Genomic DNA, 21840 nt, shown 5'->3' with positions numbered 1-21840 from the left:
GCACAGGCTTCCCTTAGTTCCTGCCACCTGTTATCGTCCCATGATCTCTTAACTTTTGCCTGGTTGCCCCTATAGAGGGACCTTGCTGCTCAGACTTTTTTGGGGTTGCCACCTTTGATGGTTGCCCCTAAGGCTTGGCATGCCTCTCTGCATTCTTTATTATACCATTGCCCCACTTTCGTGTTAGGTGCCTTAGAGTTCTTTCCCTGCTTAAAAAAATAGGTGCCCAAGTGGCTAAAAAATGTGTTGTGTATACATGTTGAGTTGGCTAGGTCCCTATTTTTAGCTACATTGGCCTCTAGTTCATTAGTGGCATAATACATGCTCTTGAGAATGTTGTCTGGCAGATCTGGCATTTCTGTTATTCTTACCCATTAAAGCCGTCTTAATTTTTGGTTGGTAAAACGTCACCTGGGGAATATCTGTTCCTGGCTTGTGTGCAGGTCTTTTGATGGCTGAAATCCATGGTCACTTTCTAGCCTATCTATGACCGCCATGCCCACCATGGTATGCCATTGCTTCAAGCTCACCAAAACATAATCAATTCTGCTAGCACTATGGACATTATTTAAAGTATTAGCCCCTTGTCTATCAGATTGCATATGCCCATTTAAAGCATGCAAGCCCTTTTTTTAAATTACCACATCTGACCACTTACTTATAGGCTTTAACTCTAATATTGGAATACCACATTTGTTGTCTTCTTCTTCTGTTAAGTAACCACCTACAGCGGTAAGTGGTCCAAACGTTGTGTTAATGTCCCCGCTAGTATTTAAAATTTCCTGATGTGAGTCAAGAAGATCTTCGAGAGCCGCTAAAACTCCCAACCATTTCCCTCTTGTTCTTCTAACATAGACGTTATATATGTCTATTTTCAGATGGTCACGCATGGTCAGTCTAATTTCTTGGATGGCCTGGCTCTGGGTTGGTAGAACCTGAATGTTAAACTCTAGGTCTTGTCGCACCCAGATGGTCAGCCCTCCCGAAGGCCTCCCTTTTGCTCCCTTATTTGCAGCAATAAAATCATTTAGATATCCAGCACAAAAGAGGGCTGTCTCTGCCCAGGTTTCTTGAAAGAGGCAGATATTGTATACCTCTGTAAATGCATGCCACTCGGGGGGGGGGGGCATCTTGGTACTCAGACCTGCAATATTCCAGCTCAGCATTCAAATCTTGAATGAGGTTAAACCTAGGGGCTGCTGTGTCATCTGATTGAGAGATAGTAGGATTCCCTACTCCAGTATACCTTCTATTTGAGTAGAAGTGTCCAGAGTCATGGGCATTTGTTAACCCAAAGGGCATCACTCAAAACTGAAAGTGACCTTCTGAGGTGGATGATGCTGACCTCGCAGGGGTCCCCTCTGTTAAGGCAATCTGCCACTGATGTTAAGTCAGAGATTCTCAGGAACTTGGCAGTTCCCAACTGGTTAATGAGCTCTTCAGTTTGGGGGATCGTGTGTGCACCAGCCTTGGTGACTGAGTTGAGTCATCTGTAATCCACACACAACCGGCATTCTGGTGTAGAGACCTTGGCACCGGAAACAGTAGACTGGGCAAAGGGTTCTCGACCACCTCTAACGCCAGCATTTTGAACACCTCATCTTTGATGCTGGCTCTCACCTTGTCAGACACCAAGTGGTGAACCCCGGCGTAAAAGAGAATCAAATTGCCCCAGCAAGAGACAGCAGTTCTCTTTTGCTCAGGGGTCAGGGTAGGAGAGAAGACAGCTCCTTCCACTGACCCATATTGCCTCTTGAAAGACAGAATGTCAGGGAAAGGTTCACTATCCTCCTCTCTACCATCATCACTCACCAGGAGAATGTTTACTCCAGACCTCTCAAAGTGAGGTTTGTGGCGGTTGACATGTAGTACCCCTGAGGGGAGCCTGGTTAGCTTGAGGTTCCCCAGGTGAGTGACCTTCCCTTTCTGTTCTTATACCTCATAAGGCCCGAGCTACAGTCCTTTAAGCTCGGATCTCGACAGGCTTTATTACCCATACCTTTTGGTCAGGTTAATACTCTACCAGAGTGGTCTTCTGGTAGTACCAGTGCTTCATCACTTCCTGAATGCCTTCTAAGTTCTCAGAGGTGTCTTCATCTGAGACTGAAGTGCCAAACATATAGCTCACTGCTTCCTAAGGAGGGTCCTTTGGAGCTTTCTCCCATGCCTCCTTGATAAGACTCAGAGGTCCATGCACTATGTGGCCAAACAGAAATGTGAAGCGATTGAACCCCACTACCTTCTGAGATACCTCCCTGTATGCAAAAAAAGAAGGCATGGCAAGAGGATGTTAACACTTATACCTCGTGAGTTATGACAGTCCTATAATCATGCCCTTCCGCACCTTTTTAAAGCTTTCGTTAAGCCCATTGGTTTGGTAGTGGTATGGTGTGGATAATTTATAGGTCATCCCACACTCCTCTCACATGCACTTTATGCTGGCCAACATGAAGTTGGTGCCTGGGTCAGACACAACCCCCTTGGGGAAACCCATTCAGGTAAATACTCTGCACTTTAGCTGCTGTGGGAACAGTCACAATCCTCAAATGAATTACATCTGAGTATTGTGCGGACAGGTCCACCAAGACCAGGATGAACTAGTTGCCTCAGGCACTCTTGGGGACTAGGGGTCCAACAATGTCTATACCAACCTTCTCAAAGGATGTTCCCACAGTTGGGAGTGGAAGCAGTGGTGTATTTTGTTTTGCCCCTGATTTTCCACTGTCCTGCCAGGTGGGACAGAATCTGTGGAATATGTCTGAGGCCATTCTTATACGGGACCAGTAAAAGTAGGTAACTAACCATGCAAAGGCTTTGGGCTGCCACAGATGTTCTGTCAGGGGTATGTCATGAGCCTGACCCAGTAGGAAGGTTCTGTAGCACTGAGGGACCACCAACGCGTGGGTTTCTCCAAGTTCAGGAATATAAGTCTCAATATACAGTTGAACATTCTCCCAATTGATTAGGGGATCACCAGAAGTGTTGTCAGCTGTCTGTGCCACAGCCTGCCACCGTAGACCCTCAAGAGTAGGGCACTCTGTTTGCACTTTGTAGAACTCATGTACACCTGGTTTCTTCTTTTTTATCAGGTCTATTTTACATGATAGTTTGGTTTATTGATATACACCATATGATTGAACTCAGATGCCATTTTTGGAGGCATTGAATATATCTAAATTATTACTATTTCCTGTAACTGATCCACTTTTTATCTTTACCCTGTCCAATACCCAAACACTTTAGAGGTGATAGGGTTTCCCTTTTCTTCTCATTTGGCCTAACTTTGAGGCTATGTGTGAAGCATTTAAGCAGCTCTTAAACAGTAATAAAGTACGAATACAACCAAGAAAAATCAAAAATCAATCTAGACAAATAGAGTACATTCTAATAAATAAAATGACACAAAAATAGTAAAAATCCCATCAGTAGAGCCAACCAGAGTTATGAGTTTTTAAAGTTACTAGCAATAAAAGCGCCAAAAAGCACAAAGTGGCATTCACAGTTATTTGGGCTTGCTCACAAGTTTAGGCTAACCATGATAAGGCGTGTACGCTAGTTACAGTTCGATGGGAGGTCAGGTGTCAGATTGTGCCAAGCTCCATCGGTTTAGGTAAAGCTGCTGATCAGGAGGCGTGAAGTGCTGCTATACAAGGTCTTGCATTGGTCTATGGCACTCAGTGCCAATCTAGTTAAACCTTCAGTTTTGCACCAGGGAGTACAGTCTGACTCCAGCCAAGGGTCCTGGACTTTAAGTACAGCACTTTGGGGAGTCAGGACTTAATCCAAAATAGGCCAGCAGAGAGGACCAAGTCAGGTTTAGTTGGGTCTGGTCATCTGGAAAGCAGGGAATGTGTCAGGAAACTTGTTGTGTCCCTGTCACTCAAACAGGAGGAAAACCAGCCAACTGGCCATTGGAATCACTTCATGTGGGCCTGTGTTCAAGGCAAGTATATCCAGTCTTCCTTCTACAAACAGCAGGGCAGTCAGTCTGCTGAATCTTCCAAAGGTCCAGGAGTGTTCTGGTGAGAGGTTCTGCAGGTGCGACTTTTGATCCTGGTGCCAACCTTTGTGTGGGAAAATTACCAGGCCTATCAACAAAACTGGTTCTGCTCAGTCCTTCCCTTTTACCTGGTCCTGCGTTCAAACTGTCTAGATTGACAGATGCAAGGGCAGACCTAGTGTTAGGTTCCTTTAAATTAGCTGCAGGCAGGGACCTTTTAAGTATAATTATGGCACACACCTCTCCCTCCATCCATTCCTGTCAGGAAGACGCTCTCCCTCATACCTAAGCCTGTTTTGTCCCAATATCTGGAAGCAACACACAACTCACAATAGGAGAGCCCTTCACAGTAATGTGACTCAGGCCACTGGCCGTAAGGCACAGCTGGTTTTGACAGAAACATTGAAACTTTCTAAAAGTGCCATTTTCAAAATGATAACCTAAAATCCAACCACACCATTAAAGAAGACTTTAAACTACCATTCATTTGAGTGTGTGCAAAATTTCTGTTATTATGTCCTCTGAAGCATAAGTTAGTCTTATTTCTTCCTTTTTTCATTACGTTTGCACCTGCATTGTTGGGGGGAGTTAATTAAACTCCTCCGTAGTCTGTCCTTGTTTGTACTAATGGCTCTGGGGGCTTTTGATACTTGGTGGTATTTTTTTAGCAGTTTTCCATGGTTCATAATAATTTGATTGCTGTCATTTTCAAATGATAAGGGGAATTTTGTTGTTGCCTTACTCAACTTTCCTATTTGGCCTTTTGGGGTGTGAGGTCCTTCTGCTGCCATTGCTGTCCCGCTTTCTGCTGCCATTTTGGCAGTTAGGGTCTAGTCGTTTGGCAGCAGAAGAAGGGACTTTGACCGGGATAATGCTCCTAAAGAAACCCACAGTGCGGAAGAACACATGGAGAACGCCAAAGGCAAGCCTGTCTGTGCCTGTCTGCATCTGTTTCGCGTCCAGTGTCAGCCAAGCTGCAAGTTTTGCCCCAGGACAGTCATGTCCCATTGTTTACTGAGCGGATGAAATAAAGCCTTTAGGTAAGAAACTATGTTGCAATATAAATTTGAGTTCTGGTAAAGTGTTGGGTTTTTTATTCTTCACCATCTGTTGACAGGTTTTTACTATTACCAAGGATGATGAATTTGTCACGAGAAAGAAGTAGCTAGGTTTTAATATGGGCACTCATTGAAATGATAGAAATAATATCAAACTGCAAGGAGGGGTTAATAAATGTTAGATGTCTCCCTAACATGCTTTAGACATTTTCAGTTTACTGATAGATAAAAAACTATACTTTGTTTTCCTCATGGAAACTTGGTTAAATGAGTGTTCTAACCCAGACATAGCATTGACGATTCCTCCGGGCTATACCATTCAGCAAGTGAACCGGAAAGGCATCCAGGGGTGTTGGTGCTTAGCTTTAAATTTTTGCAATACTTTTCAGTGCTCTGTGTTTCACATTGATAGGTTAGATGTGCCAAAAAGACTGGCTTTCTCTTAGCGATTTTTCAGCAGGACTCCTTCTCTAGCATTTTAATTTAGCGTCCCCTGGACCCAACTCTCAATTTCTGGACTCAAAAGTAGAGGCAGTAATTCCTGATTGCCTCCAGGAGTTGAACGTAACCATTCTGGGTGACCTTAACTGTCATATTGATGATGCTACGAAGGATGCTGCTAGGACACTTTTCAATCACTAACTGCTCTCATTCTTACTCAATTAGTTACTAGCACAACACATCAGGCTGGTCATATTTTGCATGGAGTCTTTACAAAGTAACAGTCTATTGCAGCTAGCCCCCCAGAACCCCAGTTGCGGTCCGATCATAAGTTTATCCCTGTAACACTTATGTCAGAAAGTCTTAGAACTGGCAGTAGTTCCCCGGCTGGTATTATGTGTCAGCGAAGGGGGAAACTCCAAGACATTTTAGTTCCCTTGCTTTTATAATAAAAAGAAGTAAACAATGAGTTAAACAGGTTGATTCAATGGTTCAGTGAGATCACCAATGAGCTATTACCTTTGACTATCGCTACTCAGAAGAACCAAGTTTCATCTGCCCCTTTATTTTGCCCGCCGTAGGGGTGGTGGTGCCTGAATATGGGCACACCTCCTAATCTTACTAATTAACTCACCTGTCTTGCCACCAATTGTGGGAGCAGGACAGGGAGTGGGCATCTCCACACTCTGGAGGGATCCAGGGTTGCATAAAAAAGACAGCATGGCCTTTGAGGCTTACCGCCCTGGAATGCACATCCTGCTAGGAGGAGTTGTAAACACCTCCACCGAGAGCAGGATTTGTTCTCTGCCTCCAATAGCAAAGGGTCTCATCTCAGGAGAACATAAATCTGTCTATGGTGAATTGCTGGTTGACACCAGTCAGTCAACACACTAGTAGTTGATAGGTTTTCTGGGGGCACCTCTGAGGTTCCCCTATGAGTGCATTGTTTAATATATATACATCACTGGCATCAGTGAGGATTTATCAAGATGAGATGTTGGGTACCAAACACCTTGGGGTACAGTGAAGACATGTGTAGCTGGGGAACTGACAATGATGAGTGTCTTGGCCACATACTAGTTAAGGCTTCCCTGTGCACATGTGATATCAATGGTTCTGCTTAGATACCACAGGGGCACATCTACCCGTGCAGATATGCCCACATATGGGGTACAGTGCACCCTGCCTTAGGGTTGTGAGGCCTGTTATAGGGTTGACTTACCTATACCACATGCAGTGTTTTGTTGGCATGGCACACAGGGGTGTGTACCACATCAACTCTTTGGTTTTCTCTGCACACAAAAAAATGCATGATGCGAGGGCAGTTTGCATGTGCTTGGTTAGGGGCCCCTTAGGATGGCACAATTCATGCAGGAGTCCTTAGGGACCCTCTTTAGATCCAAGACCATAGGTACCAGGGGTACCACCTACTATGGACTTACAGAGATCCTAAAGGTGTGTCAATTGTGGACCAATGGTATAGTTTAGGGAAACAACACTGGTACTGGGGACCTGGTTAGCAGGAACTGAATGCATTTTCAGTCAAAGTTGCACCAGAGACCAGGCAAAAAGGGAGGGATAACCATGTCAAAAGGGGCACTTTCCTACACCCTAATACTGGTTAGCAGAGGGAGAATGCACAGTGTCTCAATGCCAATAGCCAAGTTCAGCAAAAATAAGGGAGTAAAGGCAAAAAGTCTGGAGGAATACAACATCAAGGATATGAGGTCTAATGCCTGCATATTCCTCTGGTCCACATGCTGCATTTTTACTCTTCTCTCATGCCGCTCAATGCTTCCCATCCCATGCCGTTTCTATATATATATTTTGCTTTTGGGGTGCTCACGTACAGTTTATTTGTACTGGCACACACTTTGTATTTCACTTTTTTGACTTTTAATTTGCCATGTGGCTTTCCGCTTTGTGAGAAATCATGCACATTTGTAAGCATCAGAAGCCATCTTTAAAACTATTTTTGTCATTAAAATAGAACAATTTAGGAAAGTGTTAATTGGGAATGATGCGAGTGCTCCACAACTAATAAAACTGCAATATTAATGTTACTTAAAAGTTTGCAGGACGTGAATCTCACAGGGTAGTAAGACGGGAGTAGTTGAAGGAGTACGGAGGTTAAGTGATGTGATCTATTGATACAGTCCTCAGGAGCACAATAAACAACATAGGTCACTCAGGACTTATTTTTCAAAAAAGCAAACGTTTTATATTGCACACACACACATACACACACACAAATCACATCTCAGAATCATGGAATAATTTGCCAACCTGTAAAAGATGACAGGTGTAAATGCCTATAATGACTTGGTCCAAAAGCTTCAGCAACAGCAAGCTCTGAACTATAAACCATAATAGTCCTCAACATACGCTGAACACAATATATGGAATGAAATCGTTAAAGTGGGACCATCTAGCTTTGCCAGAGTATCACCATTACTAATATAAGTAGAAATCTACAATCGAAAACTCAGTACATTATTAAAACAGTTCAAGATGTTACCACATTTTAATGATAATGCAATTTGTAATGATTTTCTGCTAACTTCGATATAATTAAAGCATTAAACAATCAATATTGTGCACTGTGAATATTTTTTTAGGTCGAGCAGACCTACTCTCAATGCGTGAGCATTGAGAGTGTCTGCTTCAGACCTTTTGTGGCCCGTATTTAGGAATGTGGACAGCTACCAGACGCGCGCTTTGACGAGGTCAGATTCACCTCGGGAGCGAGCGTCTGGTAGCTGCGCATGCGCGAAGCGAATCCCTTGCTCACACACAGACACAGGCAGCCCCCACCCCTCTGCATGCACGCACACACACACAGGCGCGCGCATGCACACGCAGGCATACGACACACATACAGGCACACATACAGGCACACTATCCCCTACCTCGCATTCTCTCTCAATCACACACAGTCACGCATGCGCACACGCGCGCACACACTTCCCCCACCCCTCCCAGGCATACACACAGGCACGCACGCACTTCACTTCAGCCCTGGGCCCCACTCACCGACTGCGCTCTTCCGGCGGGCTCCTCACGGCGCGGCGCGTCTCGTCTCCTCTTCTCAATCGGGCTCGCGGACCTCGGGAGGCGGGACTTCCGGTCGGCCGCGACCGGATTCGCCGGCCGGCCAAGAGCTTCCGGGTCGCCGCGGGCAGCGCGGCGGCACTCCTTAATATGAACTTGTTTCGATTGAGTTGTTCACGTTTAGCGTTTCAAATAAGAATACCACATGTGAAGGCATCACGGGAATCTATTTTTCCACAAATGGTTCTTTTTGCGGGGGCTGGTCTGGGGGACTTTGATGCGAGGGCTCCTTTGATTAGTGTTTTTATATTTACAATAACGCGGTTATGTAAAAAAAAAATAACAGGTATATTTGTAGGATATAAAACAACCTTTCAAGAGACACCATAACACCCCGCACGGCCCTTGGCTGCCCCAGGGTGGGGAGCGGGCGTACAGCGTCCGGAGAAATGTGTGGCCGGAAGTTAGAAGCAGCGCCTCACTCCACTTCCTGCAACAGGTTCCTTTTTACGGTGACTGTGGCCCTTTCTACTGTCTGCCCCGGCGTCCCTACACCTGCTACACGGATACCTATGTCCCTGTGCTCTGGTATTGTCCGGGCAGCGGCTGACGTGCCTCAGTCCCAGCACAGAACACAACTGGTTGTGGTTCGCCCAGAGAGCAGCCCGCCACCTCCCCCACTCAAGTTGTGCGCTCTGATACTGTCTCATGTGCCCGGTCCCAGAGGTAACCCCATCCTGCCGGCTGAGACAGGAGGCCTTCAGGTCCGATGCAGATCCCCGCGGTCGGTGCATGAACACTCCGAGCTGCTCAACCGGCTGGCTTACCACTCCCCGTTGTGACGCCTCCTGGACGGCTGTACCTTCTCGCTGCGCCTGGCTCGCACTGACTGCTGTGTACCTGCTCAGGGCGTGGCAGCGGCGCAGGTGAGTGTGTGATTCCCAGCTCCATCATTCCAGCTCTGGAGCCGGCTGCGGCTCGGCGCTGAGGACGCGGGCTGCCAGGACCCTAGCGCTGCCAGAGTACACAGGTGGGTCCCGCGTCCTCTTTCTATAAGACTTCCACAGAGGGGGTGGCGGCGGGCCTACGGTGTGAACGGAGAACCCACGGAGCCCTGGGAGTGAGTGATCGAGCCAGACCCGACTCTACAGAAAGACGCCCTTAGATTGTCGTTTTGTGCCTATTAGTTTCCAACGTAACCATAAAACACACAAAGAACTTGCACTGATCCGTGTGGGCAGCGGTTGGGCTGAATCCAGGTGCCTCATCTTGACCAATCTGTGCCGTTTTGCTAGGAGAACAGTGATGAGTTCTTGTATTCGTTTTGAACGTTGAATTTATTTCTTGGAGCGTGTACTTATTTTTTATTAGTTTAAGAGCATTGGCTCAAGAAAATTTACCCTCCCGGCTATATAGTTCTGCTTGTATACAAGCAGCCCTGTGTTCGAGGTATTTGTGTAGCGCCTAAGACGGGGTTTCCGAGCGCTTGGCGATCAGGGCCTGCACGCTGGTGATAGATGAGTGATGCAGCTGGGTGGCAAAACTGTGTAATGTGTAGCTTTTGTACATGTATAGTGCAGGTGCACAGGAGGCATCAGAAACTGGATGCCAATGGGCGCCCTCACCCTCACACGCCCTCACCCTCACACACCCACACCCTCACCCACCCTCACCCTCCCTCACCCTCACACACCCTCACCCTCACACGCCCTCACACACCCTCACCCTCACACCCCCTAACCCTCACACCCCCTCACCCTCACACACCCTCACCCCCTCACCCACCCTCACACCCTCACCCTCACACACATCCGCACACACCCTCTCACCCTCACACACATCCTCACACACCCTCTCACCCTCACACACCCTCACCCTCACACACCCTCACCCTCACACACCCGCATCCTCACTCACCCTCACCCCTGTCACCCCCTCACCCTCCCTCACCCTCTCACCCTCACAACCCCACACCCTCACCACCCCATACCCTCACAACACCACACACTCCCCCTCACACCCTTGCACCCCTCACCCACACTCACACTCACCCCCTCACCCTCACACCCCCTCACCCTCACACCCCCTCACCCTCACACACCCTCACCCTCACACACCCTCACCCCCACACATCCTCACCCCCACACATCCTCACCCTCACACACCCTCACACACTCTCACTCACCCTCACACACCCTCACCCCCTCTCACTTCCTCACCCCCTCTCACCCTCACCCCCTCTCACCCTCACACCCCCTCACCCTCACACAACCTCACCCTCACACACCCTCACCCCCCACCCTCACACACCCTCACCCTCACACACCCCCTCACTCACCCTCACACCCCCTCACCCTCACACCCCCTCACACACCCTCACCCCCTCTCACCCTCACACCCCCTCACTAAACCTCACACCCCCTCACCCTCTCACCCCCTCACCCCCTCACCCTCACACACACCCTCACCCCCTCTCACCTTCACACCCCCTCACTCCCCCTCACCCTCACACCCCCTCACCCTCACAAAATCACTATGTGCTACCACAGCATCACTGAACGCCACAGCATCACTCGTTTGCCATCACAACATCACTCAGCGCCACCACATCATCAATCTCTGCGACCATTCAACACCACCTGGTTCAAATATGCTCTCTCAATGTTTGAAGCTTTATTACAAATGTAACAAAAACATGTTAATATTTCACTTCAGTTCTTGGAATTTCGTCACAATAAAATACACTGAACATAATCTTCACAAAAGTTATTTACAAAACTTTAAGCTATTGCCATTATAAATTACTATAACTTTTATTTAATTATTAACTATTAAAAAAAAATTAAAAGCCATTGTTATTTGTAATATCAATACATGTAAGTCACGTAAATACAACACATATTGCATTACAAATGCTATAGGTGTCACATTTGCGAAAGTTATAACTATTGGCATTGTAAATGACAAAGCTATTAATTTAGTTATTTTCAAAAACAAAATATAAATAAAAAAATTGTCATTTACAATACCAATAGCTCAAACTTTCCTAATGCGAGACCTATTGCATTGCAAATGCTTGTTCTACTTGTACACTGCTGCAAAGGGAACCTTAGGACCTAAAACCTAAATGCATCTAGACCCCAGAAGCTAAGAATCAATTTTGCAGCACCAGGAGCACTTCAAATCTAGAAAGAAAGTCTCCACGGGTCACCTGACTTATTAAAACTTGAAGAAAAGGCTCTTGAATTTGCTACTGCACTCCAAGCACCCCCAAAGTCCATGTTCAACATTGGTAGTACCCTTGTCCCTCATCACTTTGGGTTCCTCCCACTCAACCAATACACAGGTGAAGAGACTGAGAAGGGCACCCAGCTATGCTAGCTGCCCTGACTCTGGTCCTCCCTGGGAGCTACCTGCTGCAGCGCATGGTGACGCACACTTGGTCTTCAGTCCCCAGAGAAGTGGGGCTCTCCTGGGACAATGTTTGTAGCTTAGAGGAAAGCACTTCTGTCCCCTGGAACTGGCAGCCTCCAGGAGCATTAAAAATGTAGAGGGGAGATATCCCGTGCAGCCCCTATTGAGCAACCTGGGCCCTCCTACAAGAGTTCTGAGCAACAGGGCTGGGTACCATCACATTCCCTGGCTCTGACTAATTCCCAGGGGAGCACATTATCCTTGACTCCCTGAGACACTGGTTAGGTCACACAGCTCTTCTCAGCCCCAGAGTGAAGGGCTTAAACAATTAACTATTTATCTGCTGGGCTTATTTTAATAAACTCTGCCCTTGTGGTGGCCTTCAACCACACGGCCGGAAGGTCCTCTTCAAGCATCTTGGCCTATAACTTTCCACAAGCTTCTATTAGCTTGCTTTCTTTTCCATTGTATCTCTGATGACCAAGAGCTTAGACCTGCCCTCCAATTTTGTGCCTTCTTGTCCAAGACATGTCTTCAGTCTGAGCTCCGGTTCTCTCTTTAGCCCTGGTTCTCATCCAGGATCACTGTGGAGCTCTCAAGCTGAGAACCATCCCTGCCATCACTACCCAGGCACCACAGCCTCATTGGCACTTGTGTGTCAGCATGAACCAGAGAGTTCCCTCCTGCTGGATGTCACTCACCTACAGGACCAGTCCACATACATTCCAGGGGAACACTTTGCTACTGGGCCCACCACTCTTCTGTCCCTCAGAGTAAATCGGGAGACCAGTGCAGAGACAGGTCCACAGCCTCTATATTAGTACACGTCGATCTATCAGGGGTCCAGCAAGCTGGGATGAATCTATTGAGGTCCTACCATTCTTTGAGTCCTGTGAAATCCATACATACTATGGTTCTCTCTTATGCAAAAGTTTATACGTGGGGATAAAAAGTTCTATAAAGTAAGTCCCTATCTCCAAACCACAGATGACACATCATCAGTCCACCTATGTCCTAATTCTCTTGCACAGCACTTTGGAACTTTCCAATATGGTGACTTCAAGTGGTCTGTTGAGAGCCATAAAACACACCTCTATTTGAAAGAGCCACCCTGGTTCCTTCCTTTAAAAACTTCAAAGGAGAGTCTCTCCTCTGATTGGCTCCAGAGGACTTGTTCTCTCCCTTTGTTCTCCTTGGGCTGCATGTGAATAGTAATGTAAAAAAAATGGCAAGGCCAATATATGCCCTTTTAGAGCTGAGGCCTGTTGAGTTTGCCAATGTATGGCCATTTAGAGCTGAGGCAAAGAGAAACCACTTAACCTACACCACCTGGACATGTGGCAGTGTTCTGTTCCACTTCACAACTTGGGGGATAATTGAATCCAGCCCTAGGCAGAGCAAATCTACAACACCTTTCTAATGAAAGGGTTGAAGAGAAATTTGTAAATGCCTGAAACGTATATGTTATGGGCATTCACAAAGTGTTATGGTCTCAAGGCAAACCACTCCTTGATCTGCCCATTCCCTACATATGAATGGGGTTTATGGCTATGTAAATGTATGCAGCGGAGTGTGTTATTATTCAGTATTAAAACCCTCTACGTCTTCCGGGCATCTTTTTCTGAATGTTTGGCAGGTGTAAATGTAGTAATTTATGGTCATACAAATAGGTTTATCCCTATAAATTTGGCTTGTAAAGCCGGCCTGGTGTCTGAAGGTTCTAAAGAAGTTATCTTAACTAAAATGGTATTCTGCCTTGTTTGCAATATGAACAATGTTGTTTGATGCTTTATAACTGACTAATCTGAACAGCAATGACTCATGGAATTAGGGCCAAGTTACTTTCCTTCAGTAACGCTCTTTCTGGTGGATACTATATCTAACCATAGATTAATCATCTTTTGAATATTCTCCAGGCATGGCACTGGATCAGCAAAATCTTTAGCAGTAGAGCAGGTATGTGGCATTGTGCGGTTCTGCACTAATGTTGCTCTGCTCTGGAAGATATGTGTGCTGTTGCTCATAAACACCACAAATCTGTGCTAACACCGGTTACTTTTCAGACTGTCTATACCTCCAGATGCAGAGCCCATCAGCAGATTTACTGTGACTAATGTGCAGATCTTTAGATTATTTTAAATTGAGAAAGGAGCCCTGTTCACAGAATGTGGAGGTGGGACAGTCAATGAGGATTCTGAGGTTGGATAGAGTACCCACCAGACAGAGCATTACTGAAGGTAAGTAACTTGCTGTTATGATAAATACATCAAAACACAGATTCCTCATCTTTGAAAAAAGATACCAAAGCAGCAGTTCCCAGCTAGTGAGCCCATGTACTTGCTCAAACCAAAATGTCCTGCAAGAAATAGTGGGCAAAATGTCCCTCTCAATGGATTTGGATGTCCAGGCAGTAGTAAATCATGAATGTGTTAAGTTGACACCCATGTATAAGCTGGGCAAATATCCAGAATAGGTACTCCATGTGCCACAGAAGTGGTAGAAGCCTTGGCTCTTGTGGATGTCCAATGTGTAACATATTTTAATCCAGAGCATGATCCAAGAGAGATGGTTCTTTTCTGCACTGCCTTGCGTTGTTTAGCTCCAGGGAATCTACTCATCTAATGGGATATGGTACAATCAAGGACTAACCAATAAAATCATTTCTCTTCCTTGGAAGGATGAGGTGGAGCTAAAATCACCAAAAGGGCAATGTTTTGCCTGACGTGAAAAGGTGTTTGCCACCTTTAGAAGAAAGTAGCTGCAGGTCCTCATTGTCAACTTGTACAAAGGAAGTCATGTATACGGGTTGACAGAGAGGGCTTGCAACTCACTCACATGTCGTTACATTGTTATGGTGATGAGGAAAACACTCTTGAAGGTGAAAAGCCTTAGGGGGCAGGTATGTAGAAATGTAAAGAGCATGCATGTGAGGAATGTTAGGACTAGACCTCGGTCCCACTGGAGCATAATGAAAGAAGTAAGTCGAATCATATCCTGCAAACGTTTCAACGAATGATTTACACTAGGTGATTGGAATATAAAAGGTTGAATTGGCAATCGCAAAAAGGCAGAAAGAGCCAAGAAATACCTATCAACGGTGCCCAAGGTAAGTCCTTGCTGGGCTAGGGAAAATACAAAAGCAACACTTCGGAAAGACTGGCCTGAAGAGGGTCAAACTACAGACAAAGCCACAAAATGGTCCCAATGACAGGTGCAAGTTGTTTGCAATCTCCTCTGATATCTGGACATAGGCAAAAAGTTCCCCATGTACTTTGCCTACTGGGACATACAATCCCACTGCATAGGACACCTGGAATGCTTGATCAAAAGAATGTGAGATGGCCATCAGCCTCTGTAGACTAAGAGTTGTGCTCACTCAGATCCAGGACAGAGCCTGAAATATCAGGAAAATAGTCCAAATGTCCTGGACTCTACACTCTGGTGGGAAAGGCACAAAACTGCACTCTGTTCAGAACTGCTACGAAGGAGTCAGGTGGTAGCTTGGCACATTGACAGTGAACACCAAAGATGTCAACGGGTTTGCTGTAGCTTGGATGACTGCCTGGGGTAAGCCCACCTTCAGCAGCACGCCTTCAGCAGCCATCATCAAGGTAGAGAAAGACTGGAACCTCTGAAGATGCTCTACAGCCACTGCCATCACTTTTGTTAACACCGAAGGGGTACTAGGGATGCAAAACTGTGCTACCATGAATAGCAAATAGTGCATGTCAGCCTGAAAATAAGCGTCTTCTGAGTCCAGCGCTACTATCCAATATTCATAATCAAGGGAAGAAAAGACCTGGGCCAAAGTGAGCATCTTGAATTTTTCCTTCTACAGGAAGACAATGAGAGGGCAAATATCTAAAATAGGATGAAGGACTCTTCCTTCTTCGGCACAAGGAAGTAACGGGCATAACACCCAGTTCTTACTTCCAAGGCTGTAAACCCTCCCTATTCTCCTTTGTTCAAAGGAGCCAGCATTTCCTGCAGCAAGAGGGACAGATGGTCGTCCATTAGCCACTGTGAGGGGGGTAGATGGTATGGTTGGGCGAAAAGTAACAGAAGAGAGTAACTCTGCTGGACAACTTGCATTACCCACTTGTCGGAAGTACTGGCTTTCCACCCTGGGAGACAATATAAAAACCTCTCTCTGACAAGGAAGCTATGTGCATGGAAGGTCATGCTAAAGAGGAATTGTAGCTGCAGTAGCTGTTTGAGAGGCCTCAAAAAGTCTGTAGGGTCTGCTGGTTGCACTGGTGGGTGGTGGCCAATTGAGCACCATTACCATGGTATTAATATTATTGAATTCCTATATAGTGCGCAGCTACCCATAGCGTTTCCCATGGCTTGGATGGCAAGCTAGACAGCTTAAGATATGGAATAAAATAACAAGGTTTTCAATTCCCTGCTAAAGGTGAGTTCCATAGCCTGGGGCCGAGTGAAGGAAAGGAGCGATCACCCATCCGGGTGTGCTTAACTCTGGGAACTATGAAGAAATATTGATTGCAAATAGGAGCCAGACATGTGATCCCGATCTGTCGGCTCCCAAATATAAGCTGTTATCATAATCTAAACTGGACAAAATCATTTCCTGGATGACGGTTCTTTGAGCAGAGTAGGGAAGTATCCATAGGGTCTTTTTAAGCCATTTCATAAAGCCTGAGGAAGCTACCTTGGTTGCTTGAGGCTTCATGGACAGAGTTGAGTCTAACCAAAAGAGGGTGAGGCCACAACTTTCCAATAAGTTCCCCAGAGGGCAGACACAAATATTGAAAAACAGGGGGCTGAGGACAGAGCCTTGCGAAGCTCCGGAAGTAAGTCGGTGCGTGCTAGACACCACATTTGTTGAAATAACATGAAAAGTGTGATCCGCCAGGAAGGAGGATAACCAGGACTGAACAGTGCCCTGGAGACCCAGTCAGTGCCCTGGAGACCCAGATGTGTCAACCTTTCAACATGAATGACCTGAGATATGGTGTTGAAAGCTGTGCTGAAGTCTAGTAAAATGAGCGCGGCTCTAACACCCATGTCCAGGAGCCGTTTCAGATAATCTGTGACTCCAAGTAAAGCCGATTAAGCACTATAGTTGGCTCTGAATCAGACTGGAAAGGATGAAGGGCATCCTGGGCTGTGACAAATGAAGAGAGCTGGTTGTTTGCATGCTTCGCCATTATCTTGGACAGAATGGGCAGCAAAGAGATGGGCTTAAAATTGGACCAGTTCAATGGGTCCATGTGGGTTTTCTTTCAATAGGGGGAGCACCATGGCATGCTTTTAGGCTTTGGGAAGAAGCCCCACATGTAGGAGAAGTTCAGCAGTTCAACCAGTATAGGCATGAGGTGAGGACTAGCTGCGGATTGGGAGGACTAAGCGGGGAACAAGATTTAATGGACTGTGAGGTCCAGAAATTGCATTAAGTCTAAGGGGGGAGAGTGTAATTGAGCCAGCGGCTGGCTCATGGGTGAGTGAATGTTTTCCTTAAAGGTAGATGGGGGGGAAGTAGGAGATGAGCTTGTACTCCCAGCTGGGGACCGGAATTTCTTGCTGTGGCTGGATCGAGTGGAATATTTGATATTTTCTTGACAAAATTAACCACCAGCTCTTTGCATTGGGCTTGTGACAGTGGGGGGAGGGGACCGTGTTACTGGGGTTGGACAGATCTTGGACCACTTTGAAGAATGTGTTCAGGCAGTTTTGGGCTTTTGAAATGTTTTGAGAGAAAAGGGGCACAGGCGTTTATACAGTTCATGTGGTAATGGTTCATGGCTATTTTATATTCTGATTTAGAGTTCTGATTATATAACTTCTTCCACTCCCTTTCAAGTCAGTTGAAGAGTTTTTTTCTATCAGTTGAGATGCATTAAACCAAGGGGCAGGAGGGTGCTTTCTGGTCAAAGTTTTTAATTTGGCCAGTAGAATTGGGTCAAGGGAGCTTCTAAGCCAGTTATTGACCATGGGCTGATCAAAGTCAACCTGGTGTGCCAATTGTTGAGAAACATTGGATACACAGATATTGAGGGAAGGTATGCTGAGATTAGCCCAGTTTTTAGCCATAACTTTAGGACCGGTAGCTGAGGTTCAAAAACAGGAGTATTGGTATATGAATAAAGGCGCTGTAAAATGATCTGACCACGGGTGGTTGATAGTGAGACCAGAGACTTTGGAAAATATAGAGTTCAACATATGACCCACCTTGTGTGGGGAGGTGAATTAATTAAATTGAGATATAGGGTGCCCAAATCTTCTCTAAGTGTTCTACTGAGTTTGCAGGTGGCATCTTCGAGATGCATGTTTAGTTCTCCTAAAAGTGTTCAGTTAGCGCTTTTAAATATATATGGAACAATTAAGTCAGTAATATTAGAGCACCAATTTTCAGCATATCCGGGAGGCCGAGAGATTAAATTGCAAGAATCTGAAAATGTAGGCATAAGACGAAGTGAGAAGAAGAGTGCTTAACAGGCTGGGGGGGAAGCTCCTCTATTTTACACTGGAAGGTGTCACAGTAGATAATGGCAATGTTGCCTCTTAACTTATCTTTGCACTCCCTTTTAGTAATGCAATAAGTATGTGAAAATGCGCCTATACCATCTGGTAGGGATGCCTTGTGTAGCCAAGCTTCCATGATGAACATGGCATCAGAGGCATTGTCGGAGAGGAAGTCATCGATATATTATTGATACCTGGGAAAAAAGCAATAGTTTAGATTAAAAAGGGTAATCTGCTCTTGATCGAGCAGCCTCTACCCAAGGCGTTCTTGTGCTCCACCACCAGAGTATTGATGCTAGACTCATCACCTATGATAGTGGGTGATCCTTAGGGTCAAAAGCAAAATGGCAGTGTTTGCAATGGTCACCATAGGCTGAAGGATCAATCGATGAGTGGCATGCCTATAAACAGGCTGGGTGAAGAACCTTTAGCTGGTAAGGGGAGAATCTTGGAAGGGGCAGGGGTCTTAGCCACTGGCCCTGGTTGGGGGCAGACAGGAAGAGATGGGCTTGAATTGAGTGCACCTTTGGCACACCAGGAGTACACTTGCTGCACACATCCACTGCACGTCAGTGCCAGGTAGCCCTTTATTAGTCCAGGCAGAGCTTCAGCCTGCTGGTCAGCTGCACCGCAAGCAGTCCAAGATGGCGGCCTTCAAGGCACAGCTGAAATACACTGTAGATGCATCCCTCTACACAACCAGGAAGCCCATGCTAGACCGAGGAGCTAGGAAAGCAAAGCAGAGTAAAAGCAGTCAAGTCCAATCATAAAATGCAGCGAGTGAATTCCTTTAATAGTTCCCCAGCATTCCCCATTATTTCAATTAGGCACCAAGTGCTAGGCGCAATAGACAATGAAGTTATCCCTCAGTGTGAAACAATTTAAGAATGAGTCTGAAGGAAAGATTGGAGCCAGCAGCGTGTCGAAAGATTGTAGCATAGCATTGTGGAAGTAATAGATTTTCTACAGCATCACTGAGAAACCCTAAAATTTGGATTGCCTAGGGGAGAGAGTCTGAACTAGGTACAAAGGAGCTCAAGATCAAAAGCGAGACTGAAAAGCACTTTTACGCTCTTGTGTCTTTTCAGGAGTTTGAGAGTGGCAGGAATGGGCCAAACCCCACTTCTTCTGCTTCATTTTAGACTTACCCAGAGATTTTGTCAGCAATGAATATTTGATGCAGGAACAACTCCAGGAACAGGATTTTCCCTTACACTTTGATTGGTCTGGGCACGGAGTCATCTCGTGCTTGGCGACCTACAGGCTGCCTTATGGTCCTGAGTGGCTTTTGGATTAATCAAGTTGCAGCTGCTTCATGACTTGAAGTCATGTTCTGGTGCCAAGCATCAAAGGAAAATCTGATGGGCATCTATCACAGACATTTGCTTGCAACAGTCCACACAAGGTTTAAACCCTGTACTTTTAGAGGGTGACATTCCCCTAGCACACTGGTTATTTTAGATACATGGAAAGAAAGGATCTGATGGTTTTATGAATGTGTGGAACTCGTATGCAGCTCTGCATTAACCCTGGGCAAAGCACTATGCTACGCTCGCGTAGTTTGCGCAACTTTGCACAACGTGAGCTGCACGTAGCACAGTGCGAACACGCGCAGCGTAGCGTAGTGCAGCGGTCATTTTTTGCTTGTTCGCGGTCCTCAACGTCATGTTTGCGACCGCAAGCAAGCAAAATTACATCCTGCCGAGACTCTCAACGCGGGGAGGTCAGGTTTCTCATTGCAAGTGGTCGTGCATGCTCGCGACCGCTCACGATGAGAAACTACCAGTTCGCGTTGAGAAAGCTGCCGCTCAAGTAAACATCTACTCGAGCGGCAGAAAACTACAGCTCACACTGTGCAGGAGGCCGTTTTCAATGATTGCACAGTGCAGGTTGCTTGTTTGCACTGTGCAATCATTGAAAATGCACCTTGCACAGTGCGAACATGCTACTACGCAACTCGCATAGTGCTACGTGAAGTTCGCGTAGTGCGAAGTGCACTTCGCGTAGCTTTGCGTAGCACTACTTCGCGAACTACGCCCACGACTACTCTGCATGTAACTTTGGAGCAGAAATACATTGGTGCGGAGGTGCAAATTACCACATACTGGCACACCGGGGTGTTGCTAAAGATTTTCCGTATCTAGTCTGACACCTGGGAAATATTCAAGAGGTTTAGAATCTGCGGTTACAAGTATTCATTATAAATAACAAATCATGTTGTCTAATTTATTTTATTCTTTACAGTATATATTCACTGGATCAACACCGCTGATCCTATTCATGAAAGAAATGAAACGTAATGGTAGAGGTTTACACATTCGCTTGAGTGTGATTTTCCATTTTTTCTATCCACAAACATTCCCAGTAGAAGTGTGTTCTGCAGCTGTGCAAGTTGGAATGCCATATGAATTTTTACAAACTCTTATAGATCCTGTGTGAAGGTCTCCGTAGTAAAGAACTCCACACAGGAAAAATGGATCCTCCTGTGCAAATTCAAATTTTTTGTTTTGTGAAGCCCTTAAGCCCTTCCCCTGCACATCCACTGAACCCATTCACTTTCCAATCCTGGAAAGGAAGCTATTCTAGCTGTTGGCTGGATAAAGCCTGTCACCATTTCTAGATTGGGTAGAGGTCAGAGAGGAGTTTTAGAATGCCCAAAAAAGTACATATTTGTGGGCATTCCCGAAATCCCTGGGGAAGCTAAACATTGGAATGCACACTTCCTACCATCTGAGTAGGATTTACTGCTAACAAATCTAAAAGGGTACATTTCATTGTAACCTTGTGTTTACAACCAAATTTACCTTAGTAGCTAGAGCCCACTGACACTCTATTTAAATACGTTTGAAAGTATACAATGGCTTGGGTCCACTGCTTCTATAATGGAACCCCTCATTCGAGTTCTCTTTTTTCTCTCTCTTTATATTTTTCATTTTCTCTTTTATTTACTGAAGCTATTTAGAACAGACATGTCTCAAAAATGTTAAGCCAAACCTGAAACTTCGCTTCTACTTCTAGGTTCAAGTATTTGTGATAGAATTGGTAAATCTCTGATAAGTACAAACACATATCACTCTCTGACAATCGCTAAAAATATAAAACCATATAGAGCGTCTTCAAACAGATAGCAACGAAGTGTGATTTCAATGGGACATTTTGGAAAAAATTCAAAAGATAGCTTTACGACAAATGCATTCTGACTTACACTGTGAATGGCAGACATAAGGGGCATGCAGAAACTCAAAAATGAAGCTACTTGACGAATGCAAACCTACATTCTATAAGATCCTTAAAAAGGCAAGCCTTTGAGTATCCTTTAGCATGCTTGCCACATTTCAAACACTTATTTTGAATCTTTCATTGTCATGACGAACAGTGGCTTGCAAGTGA

General features: G+C 45.7%; 1 protein-coding gene across 1 annotated transcript in view; it reads right to left on the bottom strand.

Moving 5' to 3' along the window:
* The window catches only part of LOC147724580 (fibrocystin-L-like), a 1106658-nt gene that overhangs the window by 577786 nt on the left and 507032 nt on the right, over positions 1-21840 (bottom strand). The window lies entirely within an intron of this gene.

Source organism: Lissotriton vulgaris, chromosome 4_1 (assembly GCF_964263255.1).
Source record: "Lissotriton vulgaris chromosome 4_1, aLisVul1.2, whole genome shotgun sequence".
Lineage (NCBI taxonomy): Eukaryota > Metazoa > Chordata > Amphibia > Caudata > Salamandridae > Lissotriton > Lissotriton vulgaris.
This window is presented reverse-complemented; position numbering and strand designations above follow the sequence as displayed.